The sequence below is a fragment of the Larimichthys crocea genome, chromosome XVIII (assembly GCF_000972845.2).
Source record: "Larimichthys crocea isolate SSNF chromosome XVIII, L_crocea_2.0, whole genome shotgun sequence".
Taxonomy (NCBI): Eukaryota; Metazoa; Chordata; class Actinopteri; family Sciaenidae; genus Larimichthys; species Larimichthys crocea.
In genome coordinates this window covers 3,228,430-3,236,876 of record NC_040028.1, presented here as the reverse complement: position 1 = coordinate 3,236,876, position 8,447 = coordinate 3,228,430, and the positions used below count along the sequence as shown (strand labels likewise).

Genomic DNA, 8,447 nt, shown 5'->3' with positions numbered 1-8,447 from the left:
ACTGTAAATGTTTCTGAAGTAGTGTTGTCCAACTGGCTGAAATTTAATATTTATATTACTAGTTACTGCTATGTTTTCTCTGCATGTTGTGAAGATTTCTGCAGAATCTGTGGCAGTAGACTAGTCACGCCACGTACTTAACTTTGTTTCCTATAAATGTTTTCCAGGAGAGGAACCTGTGACTCGACGTAAGAAAAGCACGTCAAAGCAGCAGCTTAGACAGAAGAGAGGCTCAGGAGGTAAGAATGTGGTGTTGTCATTATGTGTCCTGTATTTTCACCAGTATGTTAAATTTTCTTATCGTGTGTTTTGTTCAGAGCTCTAACACCGGTAAACTTCTGGGACATTTGTTACACCTTACACAAACCGCAGATGTCATTCTTATTCTGTTTATGAGTTGATTTTCTATGAATGTTTTCTAGGAGGAGCTTCAGTGACTCAACACAAACAGCAGTCTGCAGAAGAGCAAAGCTCAGAAGGTAAGTGTGACACATGGCTCTTTCTTTTCCCACCATGATGTACATTTGTGTCAGCAGCAGTTTCTAGCCCTGTAATGAACAGCAAACGGGAAAATTCAAAGGCTGATTGCCCCTTTTCATTGCCAGACACCAGGCTAGCCTGTTCCAGTCTCTTGCTTGGCTTGGGCTATTTACTTTGTCATCACAATGCCTTTGGCTTCACACGTGGTGTTTGAAGTGAAATCATCCTCTTTGATCGTTTTAGAGGAAAAGGTCTATACTTGCTCTCTCCATTGTTTTTTATTTCCAAAAGTGTTAACATCGATGAAACAGTCAGACAAACTCCTTTTCTAGAGCCAGGAAGTGAGCATGCTTGCTCCTTTAATGACTTAATTCTCTCTTAGATAAATCATACTGTAAATGTTTCTGAAGTAGTGTTGTCCAACTGGCTGAAATTTAATATTTATATTACTAGTTATGGCGATGTTTTCTCTGCATGTTGTGGCAATGTGAAGATTCTGCAGAATCTGTGGCAGTAGACTAGTCACGCCACGTACCTAACTTTGTTTCCTATAAATGTTTTCCAGGAGAGGAACCTGTGACTCGACGTAAGAAAAGCACGTCAAAGCAGCAGCTTAGACAGAAGAGAGGCTCAGGAGGTAAGAATGTGGTGTTATTACGTATTTATGTGAAAACTCAGAATTAACAAACTAGAGTTGACTGAACTAAATGAGATCAACTGTTCTGGTACTGAAAAACTCTGTGAAGAGAAGTTTCACTTCACAGGTTCAGCTCAGGGTTAGGCTCAGAGTTTGTTGAACCTCCTTTCTGGAATACCCCTCAGGTTGAACACTAATATACATATGCCAAACCACTGGCCTGGTAGCTAAGTAAACAACAGTGAAATTACCAGACACATAGTTCCTTAACAATTGAATTAATTATAACATTGAAATGAAATTAATAACAATTTTATATACGGGCAACTTTTCAGCAAAAACATTATGTTAGGCTCTCAACCCAATCCATGTTCTTTAGTCAATGACCTCTTACATACACAACAAGTGCATACACCTGTGCATGTATTAAATTTCCTGTGTAATAAATGTTCTTTACAATCTCCTTTCCAAGGTGGTAAAAAGGCAAAAACAAAAAAGTGCGTTCAAAGGAGGGAGCGGAGGTGAAAGCAGTTGAAAAGACTCTGATGGTTTTCATTCGTATCGGCAAGACCCCTGGAAAACAAGACTGTGAGAGGTGCCATCGCTGCTTTCACCTGAAAGCCCTGCTACACAGGGGACTGCGATGAGGTGTGAAATTCTATGTTACAATAGAATCGTGTCATGATCAGAAGCTGTAGGAAAATGGACTATGTTACAAAGGTAGGCCTTACACCTTCCATACCATGACAGTAGGCCTTCTGTTTCCATAGGAACACTTTAGTCACATATATCTATTGTATCTTAGCTGCACACATAGTGAGTGAAAAACTGTCGTTTTGTTGGAATAAACCCAAAACAGTCACAATCCACTCCAGTTCCCCTGCCTGCTTTTCCCTCTTACCTTGCACCCAGGGGAAAAAAGCCAGGCAGGGACCGGGAGTGGATGTGACAAAAAAGTCTTTCTTAACTAATTGTTACAGGGTTTGATTAAAGCACGCCCACCGGTTCAAGGGCCGGCCATTGATACCGCAAGGCAATACAATGCACCAAGGCCTGGTGCATGTTCGACTGTACCTTGGGATATGTACTTTGTGTTTGCGTGAGAAGGGTACTGTTGGGCGCTGACATGTGAGCGGCATGGCGTCATACCTGTTTCTAAGCCTTGGAGTAGTGAGGGGTGTGTTTGGTTTTTTTTCAAATGCTTGCTTTGATTTAAAAAGATGATTCAATGGGCCTTGTACGAATGTTTGCATGTTTGATGCTTAAAAATACACTTGACAACTTTTCTTGGAATTCAGGTTAAAAAAAAAGTGTGTTGCACAAATACAACGATGTGGTTGTACCTAATAGTACATTGGATTTAAAATTGTTTTTGTACAATGGGTTTGTATTGGAAGTAGTCAGGGGTTGGTTTTGTTTTTTTCAAATGCTGCTTTTATTTTGGAAAGATATTCAAGGCATTTTACGAATGTTTGCATGTTTTGCTCTTAAATGCACTTTTTACCACTTTTCCTTGGAATTTCAGGTTTAAACAAAAGCTTGTGTTGCACAAATACGATGTTATGATTTATTTGACAACTAGTACATTGAATTTAAATTGTTTTGTACAATGGGTTTGTATTGGAGTGCTTGCTATAAAAAAGCACCCTTAAATGCTAATGTTCTGGCAGAAGTATCCTTGCTTTAATTAAGTCTCCATTTGTTACTGGGTCTTTGCTTCACTTAGTACACTTTGGGATGGGAAAGACGTGGTTGTTTTAAATGTAACAGCTTCAGACTATAGCACAAGCTCAACATGTTGTATAATTATTGTCTAAATCTTCATCTTCATTTAAAACAACAAATGTTGTGGTGGTGTTTAAATGTGGACATAAATCAGGGCACAGAGGTGAGGTGAAATTATGGAGATTATTGCAGGCTACCAGAGAATGGACGTGAAGTTGAGAGGAGAGATGGTTGGACAGAGCCTGTGGGACTGAGTATTAGCTGGCTGGAGATGGAGATTTGCAGGGAAGCAGGCAGTTGAAAGAGTCCCAGGCCCCACAAAAGTATAAAACACAAGAAGAAGTAAGAAACAAAAAAACAGCTCTAAAATGACCGGACACTTTTAAGTGGCTCTGACCTGAACAGTCTGAGACAGTGATTTGGTGATGAAGGGGAGTCAAGCAGGGATAGATATGCTGGAGAAGGTGATGAGCTGATGGAAGTGGTGTGTGCAGGTTGAGCTGGGATCCAGGACAGTGAGAGAGGGAGCACCACAACACCACTATGCCCACAGCACAAACAGAGAGAGGAAGGAGCACACGAGATGCTTTATACCATGCTGTATGCTGTCTGACAAAACATATTTGACATTTTTTACTTTAATCTGTTTTTTTCACTTCTGTCAGGACAGAACAGCTCATCAGAAGGATGGGATAAATACAAGCATGTTTACAATTAGTAGTTAGTGCTTGTTGCTTTGTAACAAATAAGCTGTTTTCGAGTACTGAGTATCAGAGTACTGACACATCCAGGATATTTAAAACTTTACTCTGTGTACTTGACTGAACTCATAAAAACCAATGCAGTAGGGTTACTTTAGGAAAAAAAAAAAGTTGGGCGGTCCTTACCAGTACAGTAAAAATATCTGGGAAAATAAACTTTTTTTTTTGTGTGTGGTCTATTTTTCTTAAATCTGAGGTCATATATTAAAATAGATTTTTTCCAACGTTCAGGATGTCTTTCATGTGTTCCTATCAGGTCTAGCAAAGGGTTGGTCCGTTTAAGGTAGGATTTAATCGGAGGTCCTCGAGAAGGCACCAACTCCGGAGAATGTGTGTGTTTGTGTGTGTATGTGTGTGTACCAAAATATTCTTGTACTGCCTCGGGATACACAAACCAGTATACTGAGCAATAGACATCTTTACTGCAGACATACTGTCTGTGTGTCTGCAGTAAATATGACCAGTAGTCAGTATACTCTGTGTGTGTGTGTGTGTGTGTGTGTGTGCTTTGTGTGTGTGTTTGTGTGTGTGTGTGTGTGTGTGTGCAATAAATATTTGTATGCTCGGTGATAACACACACAGTATACTGAACAATAGACCATCTACTGCAGGACCATCTGTCTGTGTTGTCTGCAGCTAAATATACCAGTACTCAGTATAGTGTGTGTGTGTGTATGTGTGTGTGCAACTAAATCTTTGTACTGCTCAGGACACACAAACAGTCTACTGCGCAATTAGACATCTTTATGCAGACACATTACTGCCTTGGTCTTGCAATGAATATGTCTAGTACTCAAGCATACTGTGTGTGTTGTGTGCGGTAAATCTCTGTTACTGTTCCCGGATACATCAAAACAGATACTGACCAAGTCAGACATATTTACTGCAGACATACTGTCTGTGTGTCTGCAGTCAATCTGTTTAGTACTCAGTATACTGTGTGTGTATGTGGTGTGGCAATAAAACTTTGTTACTGCTTCAGGGACACACAAAACAGTCTACTGAGCAAGTTAGACACTTACTGCCAAGACATACTGCTGGTCTTTGCAGTCAATATGTTAGTACTCAGTTACTGTGTGTGTGTATGTGTGCTGTGTGTGTGTGTGTGTGCTGGGGTGGTAAATATCTGTACGCTCGGATACACAAACCAGTATACTGAGCATAGGACATCTTTACTGTCAGACATTACCTGTCTGTGCTGTTGCAGTAAATTGTTTGTAGTACTCGTATAATGTTGGTGTGTGTGTGTGCGTAAATATCTGTCTGCTATGGATACACAAACAGTAAACTGAGCAATAGACATCTTTATACTGCAGACATACTGTCCTGTGCGTTTGCTAGTAAATATTGTCTAGTACTCAGTATAATCTGGTGGTGGTGGTGTGTGTGTTGTTGGTGTGTAGTGGTGTGTGGTGTGTGGTAGTGTGTGTGTGTGTTGCTGTGCAAATAATCTGTACTGCGCGGGCTACACAAACAGTATAACGACAATAGACATCTCTCTGCGAGAACGTACTGTCTGTGTTTGCAGTAGATTCATACTGGAAATTGGTGTTGTATCGTAGTGTGTGTGGTGTGGTGTTGGCGTGTGTGTTGCAATAAATTCTGTTACTGCTTCGGATACACAAACAGTATACGAGACAATAGGCACCTCTTTATGACGGACATACTTCTGTATCTTGGCAATAATCTGTCTGTACTCACTATACTGTGTGTGTGTGTGTGTGTGGTGCGTAAATATCTGTCACTTCTCAGGGGAGAGCAGCCAAACAGTAGACTGACCAGTAGACATATTTCTGCAAGAATATAAGCCCACCTGTCTGTGTCTTCCGCTAGTAAATATGTCTAGATTCTCATATAGTTACTGTTGTGTGTGTGCAGTAATATATCGTACTGCTCGGGTCACAACAGTTACTAGCAATAGACATCTTAACTGCGACATACTGTCCGTGTCTTTGCAGTAATATGTTCTAGTACATCATTAAATAGTGTGTCGTATGTGTGTGTGTGTGCGTTAAATATCTGTGACTGTGCCGGGAGACACCATAACGTATACTAGACCAGTCAATGACATATTTTACGCAGAAATACTTCTGTGTGTCTTTGCAGTAAAAGTCCCTGTTACTCATGTATGACTGTGTGGTGTGGTGTCGGGGTAAATATACTGTACATCGCTCGGATACACAAAACAGTTATTGACTGAGCAAAGAAACACTTTACTGCGAAAGATTACTTTCCTGTGTCTGTATGCAGTAAATGTACCAGTACTGCAGTATACGGTGTTGTGTTTGTGGGTGTGGTGTGTATGTGTGTGTAACTAAATATCGGTACTGCTCGGATTACACAAAAGTTATACTCAGCAATAGACATCTTTACTGCAGACATACTTCTGTGATGTCTTGCAGTTCAATATGTCCTAGTACTCAGTTAATACTGTGTGTGTTGTGGTGTTGTGTGCAATAATTCGTACTGGCTGCGGGCTACACAAACAGTTACTGAGCAATAACATCTTTACTGCAGACTACTTCTGTGTCTTTGCAGTAAATATTGTAAGTACTCAGTATACTTGGGTGTGTGTGTGTGTTGTAGTGTGGGTGTGTGTTGCGTGTGTGTGTGTAATGGGTGGTCATATCTGACCTGCTCGGGATACACAAAACAGTATATGAACAGTAAGACCATATTTACTGCAGACATTACTTGTCTGTGTCTTGCAGTAAATATTCGTAGTTACTCATCTACTGGGGTTGGTGTGTGTGCGGTAAATAGCTGTACTGCCGGGATTACACAAACAGTATACTGAGCAATAAACATCTTTAAATGAGACATAACGTCTGTGTTATCTGAGAAAATGTCTAGTACTCAGTTATGTATTGTGTGTGTGTGTTGTGGAATACTGATACTGCTGCGGATACACATTTATTGACCCAGCATTTTGGACTACTTTTGCAGGTTTAGTCTAGTATATCTCGTGTGTGTGTTGTGTGTGTGACTGATCTTAGGAAACTACATAGACCCGATGCATTGTTGCGATAGTACAGCGCATATTGGAAATGGCAGTCCGCCCGTACAACCTACAAGGAATGGATGAACTTCCAGAAATGCGCCTTTCTACAAGTTTCTTTAAATTAATGCCTCTTATCCCACATTCACAGCACACACTAATATATCCTGGGAAGACAAACAGGCCCAACAAAACATAGTAATTCTTGTAAAGTATGGATATAAATGTTACTACCTTATGTAGCACCAACACAACGTATGTAATTGTATTTCTAATGATCTCATGAGTGTTTACAGCTACTAATGTGTGTGTTAACATGTTTACTTGTGATGATAAATATTGAAAATTTATATTTAACATTTAATCTGTGTCTCATAATAACCAGATCCTGAAATGTAGATGTGACATGGTGGTTTTCTGAATAAAGAGCATTACACACACACATATACAACACACACACACACACACACACGCCACTACTACTATCAATAGGTGTGGACCCGTTCGAAACCTCATGTCACATCTACATTTCAGGATCTGGTTATTATAGACACAGATAAATGTTAAATATAAATATTCAATATTATCATCACAGTAACAGTGTTGCACACATTAGTAGCTGTAAACACCAGCTTAGAAAAATACATACGTTGGTTTGGTGCTACATAAGGAGTAAACATGTTATAATCATCACTTTAAAAGTTACATACGTGTTTTTTGGTGCCTGTTGTCTCCCAGATATATTAGTGTGTGTGTGTGAATGGTGTGTATAAGGACATTAACTTAAAGAACTTTGTAGAAAGGCGCTTTATGAAGTTCAGTCATTTCCTTGTATTAGTTTACGGGCAGACCTGCCATTTCCAATATGGCGAGCGACGACGTACGATCAGCGCTCAATAATGAGGCCACGTCTATGTATATGTCTGTGATGGTTACGCGGCTGGACAAGCGTCTGGTGTGAGTTGACGCCGGCAAAGGACGCAGGCTAAACCGCGGCGCTGCTGTAACGCCTCCTGTGTGGTCCCGTGTTACACTTCCTCCCGCAAACAAAAATGTAAAAAGCAAACCGCAATTTTTTTTAAATCTCATGCAACATCAGCCATTTAGTCGCCATTTCAAAAACAGGCCCGCGAAATCCTGGTGGGGACTGTATATGTGTCCTGTGTGTTTTTTTTTACTTTGTACTGTTGGTTATTGTGCTTTAATATGTTTAACTGTGTCGCCGAACGGACTGCAGATGAAAAGCAGCTGGAACTAACTCTGTGCAGTTACCATCACATGTAATCGTTTATTATAATGTATAATAAATCAACTGAAATTCAATGGATACATTTAAATAAATCAAAACATGTTTGCTCCTAAACGTTTAATCTCCATGGTGACGGAGAAATATGAGATTCTTAGCTCTGATTCGAAATATGGAATGGTCGCCATCTTTTTCCATAAAATTTCATCGCATAACTTTGCAAAAAAAATATGCCCTCATAAAATGAAAAGTATTTTAAGTTACTACACAATTGTTGACACATTTTTCACAAGTCCCGGATATTCATCAATTGTACCATCTAATTAATCGTTTTACAACCGTTTATCACGTTTTCCCAACAGCTAGTTCAAATTCTGTTGATTTTTTTAGCGTTATATTCAACAATTTACATGAATTAAATTTACTTTGTCCTGAAACTCATTTAAGTTTCGGAAAGATGTGTTAAATAAATTTGGCACAATTAAGAAGCTCTACTGTAAAATTAAAGATCCCACCGCCTGACTCTGCTCAGCAGGGGCTCCGAACGGGGCTGTGTTTGAAGAAACTTTCCAGCAGGTCCATTTTTCTCTCTCTGGTTTT

The 8,447-nt window shown here is 39.8% G+C and overlaps 1 long non-coding RNA gene across 1 annotated transcript; it reads left to right on the top strand.

The window, feature by feature from the left end:
• Window positions 1-164: 164 nt before the first annotated feature.
• On the top strand, window positions 165-1,615 carry LOC109140015 (uncharacterized). Its single transcript, XR_003464193.1, has 4 exons — window positions 165-239; window positions 423-479; window positions 1,046-1,117; window positions 1,590-1,615. It is a non-coding gene; the product is annotated as an uncharacterized LOC109140015 (long non-coding RNA).
• The last annotated feature ends 6,832 nt before the right edge of the window (window positions 1,616-8,447 follow it).